This window comes from Dasypus novemcinctus, chromosome 15 (assembly GCF_030445035.2).
Source record: "Dasypus novemcinctus isolate mDasNov1 chromosome 15, mDasNov1.1.hap2, whole genome shotgun sequence".
Taxonomy (NCBI): domain Eukaryota; kingdom Metazoa; phylum Chordata; class Mammalia; order Cingulata; family Dasypodidae; genus Dasypus; species Dasypus novemcinctus.
The window spans coordinates 24,286,957-24,300,938 of NC_080687.1; the positions used below are offsets into that span (position 1 = coordinate 24,286,957).

Sequence of the window (13,982 nt, forward strand, 5' to 3'; positions counted from 1 at the left end):
GCTATCCTAGAACCTGGCATTCACTTCTTTCCCATTCTACAAAATTGCCTGTGGCAATACGTATGACAACTGTTTCAAAGATTTACAGACAAAGAACAATAGCTGAAATAGCCCGGGTCAAATTTTCAAATAAATTTGAAGCCAGGTATTTCCAAGAACGCATTTACCTTGGTCACACTGGAAAGCACCACATTGACCCAAATGCAGGGAGCTGGGGCATGCTCAATTTGGTGGGCTTCCGGGTCTGCTTCGATTGCATATTTCCATTCAGACAAAAGATACAGCACCGGACTTCCACAGGGATCCCCTGTCACCAGGGCTGATTTGAAGGACCTACACAACAAACAAAACTATCTGTGGATCAGAGATTCGAGAGGCAAACCAAATTCTGGCGATCCCTTGTGTGTTCTGGTTGTTGCTCTGTTGGCCAAAGAGTATAGTTTCTCTGAACTCCACTGAACTCCTAGAACCAATCTAAGTTCCTCGAGAATTTAAGACAAAAAGTGGCCTCTGGCTGGCCAGAAACTGCTCCTTCCATCTCCTCTCATGATCTTCCTCTCCCAAGTGCTTCTCCTGAGGAGAACGGAAGGAGAAGTTATAATATCAGAACTCTAATGGTGTTCTTGGTGCATAATAAAAGCTTTATAAATATAACCATTACTGTTATGCCTGTTTCCTGCTCAATTTTATTATAAGATTCCTGAGGACAGAAACTATCCAGCATACCATCTTCCCTCCCGTCCTCAATATGTGACACAATGCATTGCACACAGTAGAGCCACAACAATACTTTTTTCCAGAGCTAATGATGGGAATGTGAAGCAGTCAATCATTGGCAATATGTCCTAGTTATCTAACTGCACGAGTCCTGCTGCTGCAGGGATCACACTGAGGTTGTTTACAGTGTAGCCTGCAGAACCACCTGGCCCCAGATTCTGGCCCTGCTACTTAAAAGCTGTGTGATTTTATGTTAAGCAATCTATATGTTCCTCAGTTTCATCATCTATAATATGGAAGAAATGATACAAATATAGAATTTGGAATACTCCCTGGTATATCTTCTATTTCCCTTATTCAACTTTATGTCCTTGCTGGAAGGATCATGCCTTATTTCTTTCTGGATTCTCAGGAGCTGGGATTCCAACACATGTGGAAGTTTAATTAACTTAACAGAACTAAACTCCCCAGATCATGCTAAATCTACAGCATCTGTGGAGATGTTAAATATCATAATAGTAGTAGATATGACTTGTGCTCACCAGCATCTGGTTCTTATTTCCTTCCAGTCATGCAGAAGATTGCCCAAACATGAGGGTGGACAGGGGTATGCAACTAGTTTTTCCAATGGGCTGTGGGTGGAAGTGACATGTGTCATAGCCAGGAGAAAGCATGTCATTGCCAGGGCAAAATCCTCCACTCTTTCCCTCTTCTGCTAACAGAGAACAGAGGAGTCTATGAATTCCAGGTGCTGGCGCATCTACCACCCTATTCCATGAACAGTTTTATGAAGCAGAGCCTCTGCCAACCTGCAAGAACATGTACTAGAAAATATCCACCTTGTTGTGTGGATCTACTGATTTAATAGTTCATTTGTTACTGCAACATAACTTAGCGTATTCTGCCTAATATAGCTAGAAAGGAATATCACCCACACACATAATTTATAGATGAGGGAAATAAAAAACTGAGACACAGGAGATTACGACTCGCTCATAATAATTGGCTGGTCTTGTGGTAAGAATCCAGGTTCCCTCAATCCCAGGCCAGGGCTCTCTTCCACCTCCTCCCTTTGCCATCACGCTGCCTCCATCAAATGGATCCATTTTGTTCCTCCCACATATACATGCTTTTTCTGTGGCTGGGTGTTCCGTGTGTTATTTCTCCTGCCTTAACCACAATTTCTTAGTTTCGATCTCACGTCAACTTCAGGCTCTTGCTGACTTGTCCTTCTGATCTCAGCATAGCTACAACTTCCCCTGGGAAGCATGTTTTAATCTCCTAAACCCTGGTGAGAGGCTTCTCTTGTGTTCTCCCATAACTATGCATACCCCTCTTTTTCTAAAGAGAAAAGACCATACTGATACATGTTAAATTCTTTCTAAGCTCCCACTAGATTGAAAACTTTGTCAAGTCAGGGACCACCTCTGTCTTTTCTCCCTCTGGTATCCTAAGGTCTTGACATAGAATTGGACACAGTACTTATTCAATGTTTGTTGAATGAATACATGAAAAATTATAGCTAAAATTTAGTGAGTGCTTGCCAAGTGCCAGGCTCTATGCCTGTATCCTCACACAAAGGACCCCAGTTTTAAAAATAATTCTCTGAGATAGATATTATCATGCCAAATTTAAAGATGAGGAAACCAAAGCCCAGAGAAGTTAAACAACTTACCTGAAGTCACACAGGCAAGAAATAGTAGAGGTGGGATTTGGACCTTGCACCTTTGAAACAAAAGTGTGTTCTCTTAACCAGCAGCGTGTTCTGCTTCCAATGTAGAGTACAAATAGAACAACTGGTCCAAGGTGTCTTTTGAGAGATGAGCTTAAATTACCTACTTCACTGGTAGTCCACATTGACATTTCCAAAACAGTGCAGACGAATTTCAAGAATGTTTGGCTCAAATCTTTATTTCACCATGAAACCTTTTTCTCCCATCATAAAACAACATATTATTTTCTCCCTCCTTTGCATACCCATAAATTATTTTTCACAACTCATATTTTGCAGTTGACTATATACCACCTTAACTCATTTAATAGTCATTTCTTCTTCGCTTAGTCCATATCTTCAAAGAGCATTTAAATGAATGAACCTTGTACTTCTCATACCCTTTCATCAAACTGTAGGGGCTCGGATGTGCATGTTGAGAAGATCAAGTGCAGTGCAGAGAACCTGTCAGACAGAGCAACCCAGGTAACGAATGCAGGGCTCCCAGCTTTCTCTGCTATGACAATCTTGACATGACATTTAAATGCTTCCCTCAAAAGAACAGAAACAAATTATTCTATTTGTCTTCTTTTTCAGACCACAAAATACACTTTGGGATCAAGAAAACGATCCCCCCAAAGCAGCTCAAAACTACTAAAGAGAAACGAACGCACATACCTTAGGCTGCTCGGCATTTCAGATAATTAGGAACGGCTGGTAGCAGAGCAGAGCCTCTCCCTTTGGGGAAAACAGTCAGTCAAGGTCATCTGAACTTGTATAATGAAGTACCAGAGGCCATCACGGAAGCCACCTGAAGGGCAGGTGTTAACTCAATACCTGCCCAGGGCAGTCCCTCTGTGGCCTGTTGAAATCCCACTAAGATGTGTCGTTCTCTAGGTGGCCGGCAGTCCTGCACTTTATTTAGCAACATATTGTCACCTTGAGGGTCGAATGTGTATTCACCCCTGGTGACTCCTCAACTGCCCTTTTGAGGTCTGTAAATGGTACCGAATGTATCATTTTAAAGAGAAAGACTTTCATGTATTCAACTGAACACATATTTATTTACTACTAAGGAGCAAAACACATTGCAATTGCACTTCCATCACCAGGATTTGACATTTTCAACCAAATGTTAATTCATCAAGGTTTTCAGTGGCTTTGGAAATCCAGAGGCCCTGGTCCCAGCCCTTCAAGGGGAAAGAGGAAAACATCCCCATATCCTCTGTTCTATCTACCTTCTAGAAACCTCGTGAGGAGCTTTACAAATTTTACAACAGAGGTTGCAAACTTTGTCTGAAGAGGGTCAGATAGTAAATATTTTAGACTTTGTGGACCATAGAGTATCTATTAAAAACTACTCAACAGATGTGTTGGGGCCAGGATTCTAAAACAAGTTGATCTGAATTCAAAGGCCACAAGCTTCTCACTATTGCCACACTGATAAAATAGCCATTGCTAACATTCACATGCTTTGTGCTTTCTACATATCAGACACTGTCAGAAGCACTTTCCAAAAATTAACTTAATGGATTCTACCTATGAGATAGAAATGACCTTTATTTCCATTTTAGAAAGGAAGAAACCGGGCAGACGCCGCTGTCGCTGCCACAGCCTCTTGCGCAGCGGTGGTCAACCCCATCGTGCTCTTCGACCTCGCCTTTTTGTCAACGATGAGCCTCCTGGGCTGCATCTGCCTCGAGCTGTTTGCAAAGTTCCAAAGACAGCAGAAAATTTCCATGCCCTGAGCACTGGGGAGAAAGGATTTGGTTATAAGGGTTCCTGCTTTCACAGACTTATTCCTGGGTTTTCATGCCAGGGTGGTGACTTCACACGCCATAATGGCACTGGTGGCAAGTCCATGTACGGGGAGAAGTTTGATGATGAGAACTTCATCCCGAATCCCCCGGGTCCTGGCATCTTATCCATGGCCAATGCCGGACCCAACACAAATGGCTCCCAGTTTTTCCTCTGCACCGCTAAGACAGGAGTTGGATGGCAAGCACGTGGTCTTCTGCAGGGCAAAAGAAGGCATAACTATTGTGGAAGCCATGGAGCGCTTTGGGTCCAGGAACGGCAAGACCAGCTAGAAGTCACCACTGCCGAGTGTGGACAAGTCTAAGTTGATTTGGCTTCTGTCTTACCCACCAGACCATTCCTTCTGTGGCTCAGGAGAGTGCCCACCAGCCCTGGACTGCTCTCAGTGTCCTATCATCCTTGTGCTGTTGCTGCAGGTTTTGGGTTCCAGTCTTCCCCCCCTTCCTTCCAGGTGTTGCTGGATTGCAGAGTTAAATATATGATTATGAAATAAAAACCTTAAGCAACCAAAAAAAAAAAAGAATGAAACTGAAGTACAGAAAGTTTGAGTAACTTGCCTAAGGTCACCCAGCTGCCAGGTCATGGTGAAGAGATCTGAACCCAGGTAGGCTGCCTTGAGAGTCAGGGCTCCTCACCACTATGCTAATGTATATACGAATCAAATGTTCACCATGGAAGGCATTGTAAAATTCACTGCTAAATTGGATGATAAGGAGTCAAAGTGACCCTAGAGTTTAGAGGAAATTTTCAGTGGAACAGAATGATCCAAGTAGGCCCCTGGGTTAGATGAGAACAGGTGTGAGAAAAGGAGGGCGGGCGTCAAGTCAGGGAGAGCGACGTTTTGAGGGCAGGGGAGGACAGTGCCGGTCTCCCTGGAATGCTGTTATTTACTCCTTGTCCAGACACTTTCTATCTAATCCATAACCAAAATTTATCGAGCACTTAAAAATGTGCCTTACCCCATTAAGCACTTTCATTTCCCTAAAAGATAAATTAATCTGTTTTACTGCAGAGATAATCAGATGATATTAAAACTAAACATGGCTTTAAAAATCATCTGGAGAGTTTCAACTGCCCTCCTCCTCCGGGAAGGAAACAGCTGAGTACACTGGGGCTGAAATCTGACAAAAGTGGTTTTGAATACTGCACTACCAGGTGTATCAGTTAGGATTTTTCCTTGATCAGATGACAGATAATCCAATTCAAACTGGCATCAACGGCAACGACAGAAAGGAATTTATTGGCCCATGTGTGGAACAGTGCAGGGGTAAATTTGATGTACTTATACACAGCTTGACCCAGGGCCCAGGCGACATGAGCAGAACCCAAACGCTCTCCGCCCCATGGGTGCCAAATCCTCGCACAGCCCTCCGTAGTGGTCCTCTCTGCTCTCCATCCGTAAGAGCTCAACATCCAGCTGAACAGAGAGAATGTGCTGCCCGAATATACCAGTCAAAAGGGCTGAAACAGGCTCGTTGTCTCGGATCGGCCCGACCTAAGTCATGCGCCCATTCCCCAGGCCAGAGGAATCCGCCATTTTGGTGGGTGTGGATCACATGCCATCCCCGGAGCTTGGGGTAGAGTCAACATCCCCGTCCCCCACAGGTGGAGAATGGTTTACCCTGAGTCCTCATGGTGGGGTGTAGAGCAGGGCCCTCAAAGCAGAAGTTGGGTGTCGTCAATGAAGTGGAAATGGATTCTGGGTGTGCTGAAAACAGTGTATGGCCATTCCAATAAATAACACCGGGCAAGTGATTTATCCTTCATTAGTCTCAACTTCCTTTTCACCTATCAATCCCATACCTCAAAGGATTGATGGATTGAGTCTAAATGACTAAAGTATGAGTTCTCACCTGGTGCCACCCAAAATGTTCTGCTGCTGCCGACTCTTCCCTCCCTCTCTCTTCCACCACCATCTGCTGAACCCTTCCATTGCAGTCTTCTTAACCAGGCCCTGGAACTTGAGACAGCCCCTCCCTGTAGGGTTCGATGTCCATGGGGGTGAGAGGATGAACCCATGAAAACCTGTACCAACCTCCTTCTAGAATATGTTCCTCACCTGGAATTTTCTGCCCAAGCTGGGGCTGAGGGGTGGTTGTCATGGAATGCGTAGGAACTCCATTGTGCAGGATAGGCTGTCGTGTCTGCTGCACACACAGCAAAAGGGCCCTCCAGGCATCTAGGCTGGGAGAAGAATGGAGGGTACATTTATATATACCACCCTGCTTCTCAGTCAGTGCACCTCTATCACCAAAGATTAGTTTTGTCTGTTTTTAATTTTAAATAAATAGCATTACACCCTATCACTCAACATTTTGTTTGTGGATATTCACTCAGGGTATTGGCTAAAGTAATGGTTCCTTCTTTTTCATTGCTGTATAGTATTCCATTTTATGAATATATCATATTTTATTTATCCACTCTACTCTTGATGGATATTTAAGTTTTTCCCAGTCTCTGATACTACTAAAAGAGTTACTATGAACATTCTTGTATATGTCTTTGGGTGAAAATGCACTCACTTAATGTTGAATATTTACCCATGCTTATACAAGAATCTAAATAATGGTAAATTTATGTAAAATGTGTTCATGAAAATATTATTTATAACTGCCCCCAAATTTAGAAACAATAGAAATCAATAGGGAAAAATAGGTGGTTGAATATATGGTCTTAGGAACCAGTATTTATATGTGAGGAAAAGTCAGTTTTGATTTTCATTCATTCCATTTAGTAAAATAAAAGCACTGAATAAATAAATAGGCTATAATAATACTTACCTTATATCTGGACAAGGAAGAAATTTCTAAGTGTAAAAACTTATACAAGAAACCATAATGGAAAATATAGAAAATTTGAGTATTCAGCAATTTTTTTATTTCTGCAAGTCAAAAACCAATTAACAAAACTGCAACTCACCTAATACCTCAGAAAAATATTTGTAATATCAAAGGGTTAGTAACCTTCCTATAACCCAGGACCACATAAATTGATGAAAAAAAAACATTACCAGAGTTAGAAAAATGATCAAAATCGATTTATAAAAGAGAAATTATAAATGGTTAATAAATATTTTCAACCTTGGTAGTAAACAAAGAACAAATTAAACCATGAGGCATCACTTTCACATGTCACAAGGTACAAATATTTAAAGATATGAATAGTTAAAGCTGGAGAGAATGGAGAAAAAGAGAGAGAGAGAAAGAGAGAGAGAGAGAGACTCTCATATGCTGTTAGAACAGCTTCCCTAGAAGCAATTCAGTAATACACATGCAGAACTTATGAACATGAACCAGTATGTCTACATTCAGGAGTCTGTCCCCTTGGAAATAATTAAAAACATAAACAAAAATGTATATATAACACAATTCATGAAAACATAATCATTGCTAAAAAAATAACAGTAAAGAGACAAACAACAGAAAATGGGAAAAAATTACTGTGTGATATTATACAGCCATTAAATGATATTGCCAAGCAAAACAGGGACAAATGTCCAAGCAGCAACATATATCACACCTCTGGAGCTGTAGTCACCGCAGACAAACTCAGGATACAGGATGACAACCACTGTGCAGGGCCCCCATTGTTCATCATTCTAAAGGGCAGTGGCAGCAACTTGGCAGATCCAGATCTCACCCCTGGAAAGAAAGTCTGCACCTTGAACCGTGGAGCTTTTACTGTTTAAACTTTATGACTAGGGAAGCACCCCCCTGTGGTGTCTTAAGGATCTGGATTAACTCTGAGGTGGTGGTAGAGCTGGATGTGGTTCCACGTGGGATGCATCCTTGGCTGAGTGGGGATGGTTTGCTGCCTGCACATCAGGTAGGAGACCTTCTCATCACTTCCCCATTGCTGTGGCTTATCAAGTTGAGTATGGTACACTGTCTGCCTGGAGTAGAATCAACATTTCCAAAATGAGTGCTTTTCCCCCTCCTCTACAGAGTAGTGTGCAAAATTAGGATTATCCGTTCCTTGAATATTTGGTAGAATATATATAAAATCCATCCAGGCCTGGCGTTTACTTTGCAGGTTTATTTGTAACTACGTATTGCATTTATTAATGATTAAAAGACTATTCTCCAGTCATTTTTGGTAAGTTATTTTTCACTGCAATTTTTTCTTTTTATCAAAGTTTAAAATGTGTTGGCATAAAATTGTTTTAAAATACTTTTAATATTCTTTACCTCTTCGCCATGTCTGAGGATATTTCTCCTTTACGATTCCTAATATTGCTTATTTGTTCCCCTACTGTTTTAATTTCCTGGATGCTAAAGCAAATACCGTACAATGGATTGGTTTAAACAACAGGAATTCAGAGGCTCCCGGTTTCAAAGGCGCAAAGGCTTGCTCTCTCCCAGGGTTGGCAGCTTCTGGCTGGCCAGCAAGCTTTGGGGTTTCTTGGCTTTGTTTTTCTTAACCAAACAATTTTATTGATACACATTAAAACATAAATCCATCCAAAGTGTACAATCAATGGTAGTGGGTATAATCACATAGTGTGCATTTATCACTTCAATATTTTTTAGAGCATTTTCATTATTCCAAAAATAGTTTTTAAAAAACAACAAAACTCATCACCTTTCAATCTCTCTGTGCTTCCCCTGCCGTACATAGCTGCTATTTTTTTTCCTTCTCTCTATATTTGTTTTTATATTTTGCAAAAAGTCTTATATATGTAATATTACCCATATTCTTATTTCACATGACGTTTCACTATTTTACAGACCCATGTTACATTTTTGGCTTTCCTTCTAATGATACACATGACCTTAAACATCCTTTCAACCACTATCATATCCATATAATAGTTCTGCTGGTAACACACACTATGACATGCTTTCACCATTTCTATTCAATTACAAAGATTTACAGACAACCTTTTTTTATCAATTCTGCACAGATTAACCCTCAGCTTTCCATTCTCTACCCTTATTCTATTTTCTGGGGACCTATATTCTAATTATTAATTCCATGAGTTTACATAATATATTTAGTTCATAATAGGATGCAACCATATAGTATTTGTCCTTTTTTGTCTGACGTGCTTCACTCAACACAATGTCCTCCAGGTTCATCCATGTTTTCACATGATTCACAACTTCATTTCTTTTTACTGCTGCATAATATTCCATCATGTGTATACCCCACAATTTATCCAATCATCAGTTGATGGACACCTGGGTTGTTTCCAACCTTTTGCAGTCATGGATAACGCCACTATAAAGATTGGTGTGCAGCTGTCTGGTCATGTCTCTGCTCTCAGTTCTTCTGGGAATATACCTAGAAATGGTTTTGCTGGGTTACATGGCAATTCTATATTCAACTTCCTTAGGAACTGCCAAACAGTCCTCCACAGTGGCTGTACCATTCCACATACCCACCAACAGTGAATAAGTGTTCCTATCTCTTCACATCCTCTCCAATATTTACAGTTCTCTAACTTTTTAATAGCAGCCAGTCTAATAGGTGTGAAATGATATCTCATTATAGTTTTGATTTGCATTTCCCTTATCACTAGTGATAATGAGTACTTTTTCATGTATTTCTTCATCATTTGTATTCCTTCTTTGGACAATTGTCTTTTCCAGTCTTTTATCCATTTTTCAATAGGGTAATTTATTTTTTTATTGTTGAGTTATATGATCAGTTATATATATAACCTTTATCAGATTTGTGATTACCAGGTATTTCCTCCCATTGAGTCAGCTGCTTTTTCACCCTTTGACAAAGTCCTTCATGGTGCAAAAATGTTTAATTTTGGGGAGGTCCCAATTATCTATTTTTTTCTTTTGCTGCTCATGCTTTGGGTATAAGGTTTAAGAAACTACTGCCTACCACAAGATCTTGAAGATGTTTTCCTACATTTTCTTCTAGGAGTTTTTTATGGTTTTGGCTTTTATATTTAGGCTTTTAATCAATTTTGAGTTAAGTTTTTGTGAAAGGTGTGAGATAGGGGTCCTCTTTCTTTTTTTTTTTAGATATGGCTATCCAGTTCTCCTAGCACCATTTGTTGAATAGACTATTCTGGCCCAGCTTGAGAAATCTTGACAGCCTTGTCAAAAATCATTTGACTGTAGATGTGAGGGTCTATTTCTGACTTCTCAGTTCAGTTCCATTGTTCAATCTGTCTGTCTTTACAAGTAGCATGCTGTTCCTACCACTGTAGCTAAGCAATAAGCTTTAAAGTCAGGAAGTGAATGTCCTCCAACCTCATTATTCTTTCTTAAGACATTTTGGCTATTTGGGGTCCCTTACCAATTGGTAATTGGCTTTTTCATTCCTGCAAAAAAGACTGTTGGGATTTTTATTGGCATGTGTTGAATCTGTAAATCTGTTTGGGTAGAAGTGACATCTTAACAACATTTAGTCTTCCAAACCATGAACACAGAATGTCCCTCCATTTATTTAATTCTTCTTTGGTTTCTTTTAGCAATATTTTGTAGTTTTTTTAATACAGGTCCTTTATGTCTTTGGTTAAGTGTATTCCTAAATATTTGATAGTTTTAGTTGCTATTATACATGGAAATTTTTTTTTTAATTTCCTCTTCAGATTGTGCATCAGTAGTATATAGAAACACTTGATTTTGGCATATTAATCTTGTATCCCAATACTTTGCTGAACTTGTCTTTTAGTTCTCATGGCTTTGTTGTGGACTTTTCAGGATTTTCTAGATATAGGATCATATCATCAGCGAATAGTGAAAGTTTTCTTTCTTTCTTTCCTGTTTGGGTGGTTTTTATTTCTTTATCTAGCCTAATTGCCCTATCTAGAACTTCTAGCACCAAATTGAATAACAGTGGTGACAGTGGACATCCTTGTCTTGTTTCTTATCTCAGTGGGAAAGCTTTCAGTCTTTCAATGTTGAGTACAATGCTAGCTTTTTCGAATACGCACTTTACCATATTGAGAAAGCTTCCTTTGATTCCTATCTTTTGGAGCGCTTTTATCAAGAAAGGGTGCTGTATTTTGTCAAATGCCTTTTCTGCATTAATTGAGATGATCATGTGATTTTCTTCTTCAATTTATCAATGTGGTTTATTACACTAATTGATTTTCTTGTGCTGAACCACTCTTGCATACCTGGGATAAAACCCACTTGATCATGTTGTATAATTCCTTTAATGGGCTTTTGGATTCAGTTTGTAAGGTGTTTTTTTTTTTTTTTAAGATTTATTTTATTTATTTATTTCTTCTTACCCCCTCATTGTTTTGCACTTGCTATGTCTGTTCATCTTCCTTGTTTCTTTAGGAGGCACTGGGAACTGAACCCAGGATCTCCAATGTGGGAGGGAGGCACCGAATTGATTGAGCCACCTCCATTCTCTGCTTTTTTATGTCTTTCATTGTGTTCTTCTTCTTGTGTCTCTTGTTGTATCATTATGTTGCATCAACTTGCCGTGCCTGCCCATCTCATCAGCTCACTGTCTTGCTTGTCCTCTCTAGGGGGCACCAGGTACCTCTGCTCCCTGCGCTATTGTTTTTCTTATTATATTTTTCTTTTGTGTCTCTTGTTGCATCAGCTTGCTATGTCTGCCCACTGAGACAGTTTGCTCTCTTCTTTAGGAGTCACTGGGAACTGAACCAGGGACCTCCCCTGTGGTAGGCAAGAGCTCAATTGCTTAAGCCACATTCTCTTCCCTCAGTGTGCAAGTATTTTGTTGAGGATTTTTGCATCTATATTCATTAGAGATATTGGTCTGTAATTTTCTTCTTTTGGGGTATCTGTATCTGGTTTTGGTATTAGGGTGATGTTGGCTTCATAGAAAGAGTTTGGTAGCATTCTTTCTTGTTCAATTTTTTTGGAAAAGCTTGAGCAATATCAGCATTAGGTTGTCTTTTGAGTGATTGGTGGAATTTACCTATGAAGTCATCTGGTTCTGGCTTTTTCATCTTTGGGAGGTTTTTGATGACTGTGTTAATCTATTCACTTGTGATTGGTTTGTTGGGGTTTTCTATTTCTTCTAGTGTCAGGTAAGTGGTTCATTTTTTTCTAGGCATTTGTCCATCTCATCTACATTGTCTAGTTTTTTTTTGTATACAGTTGTTCATAGTATCCTCTTACGGTCTCTATTAATTCTGCAGGGCAGTGGTAATGTCCCCCCTCTATTTTCTGATTTTATTTATTTGTGTCTTCTCTCTTTTTTCTTTGTCAGTCTAGTTAGGAATAACCCATCTGAATAATCTTTGTTTTTCTATACTCTTCTCCAAGTCTCTTGCCCTTGTCTTTCCCTGTTGAGCTGCAGCACTCTTTAGTATCTCTTATAATTCTAGTATTTTGGTGACATATTCTATCAGTTTTTGTTTGTCTTTGAAGACTTTGAACTCAACCTTATTTTTGAGGGACAGTTTTTCTGGATACAGAATTCTTGGCTGGCAGTTTTTCCTCCTTCAGTACCTTAAGTATACCATACTACTTTCTTCTCTCCTCCATGTTTTCTGATGAGATGTTAGCACTTACTCTTCTTAAGGTTCCCTTTTACATGATGCATTGCTTTTCTCTTGCTGCTTTCAGAATCCTTTCTTTATCTCTGATATTTGTCTTTCTGAAGAGTAGGTGACTCAGGGTAGGTCTACTTACATTTATTCTGTTTGGGATGTGATGTGTTGTCTTTCTTGGATATTGATATTTATCTCTTTCACAAGGTTGGGAAGTTTTTGGTCATTATTTCCTAAATATTCTTTATGCCCCTTTCCATTCTCTTCTTCTTGGACACCAATAATGTGTTTGTTTGTGTGTTTCATGTTGTCATTCAATTCTCTGAGATCCTGTTCCATTTTTTCCATTCTCTTCTCTTTCCGTTCTCCTGTCTTTTCCAGGTCAGATATTCAGTCTTCAAAATCACTAATTCTGTCTTCAAGCAATTCAAATCTGCTCTTATGTGCCTCTAATCTATTTTAATCTCATCCATCATGTTCTTCATTCCTAAAAGTTCTGTTACTTTTCCTTGCAGGCTTTCAAATTGTTCTTTATGCTCATCCAGTGTCTTCTTAATATCCTTTTTCTCTTTCATCATATTTTCTTTCTATCCTTTATATTGATTTAATAGAGCTATGTGATTATGATTGATTAATTGTCTTAAATCCTGTATCTCTTCAGGATATTTGGTTTGTTCCTTTGGCTGGGTCATCTCTTCCTGTTTCCTAGTATGGTTTGTAACTTTTTTGCTGATGTTTAGTCATCTGAATATGTTGGTGAATTTATTCTGATGGCCAATTTCTCTCCCTTGGCTTTTTTTTTTCCTTCACAGCTCTTCTTTGAGTTTTGGTTCACCTTATTCTAAGTCTTTAAAGTTGCCAGCTTAAGTTATCAAAATTAGTTTAGGGACTCACTAATTGGGTACAGATTTTCTCCTAGGAGTTCAGGTTAAGAGAAATTTCTAAAAGCAGTTTTTCTCTGTGCAATTTCCAGACTGCCCAGCATTCCTTGACACACCTTTCCATCGAGGTCTTTCTTTCAAAGTCTGCTTTCCTGTATTTTGGTCTGGCCAGAGCAGAGAGTCAAAGTGGGCTCTGCTGGTCAAATACACTGAAGAGAAACACCCCAACTCCTCCTGCTTTTTCCCTTGTATAACTAATAGGGAGGAAGACTTCTAGTCCCCTCCCAGTTGGCTACAGTGAGCCAGGGGTTTTACTCCAGCTTACTATCTTGGCGTTTGGGGAGGGGACCCCTTCTGGGCCACATGGGGATTTCGTAACTCATGATTGTTGTTTCAAGTTCTTTGGCTCTTTGTT

General features: G+C 39.7%; 1 long non-coding RNA gene across 3 annotated transcripts in view; it reads right to left on the reverse strand.

The window, feature by feature from the left end:
• Positions 1-2,617: 2,617 nt before the first annotated feature.
• The window catches only part of LOC139436525 (uncharacterized), a 35,167-nt gene continuing 23,802 nt past the window's right edge, over positions 2,618-13,982 (reverse strand). For all 3 annotated transcript variants that reach the window (XR_011645806.1, XR_011645807.1, XR_011645805.1), the window contains exons 2-3: positions 6,306-6,430; positions 2,618-4,179 (exon numbers count right to left, since the gene is read on the reverse strand). This is a non-coding gene — a long non-coding RNA (uncharacterized lncRNA). The remainder of the gene's footprint in view (positions 4,180-6,305; positions 6,431-13,982) is intronic.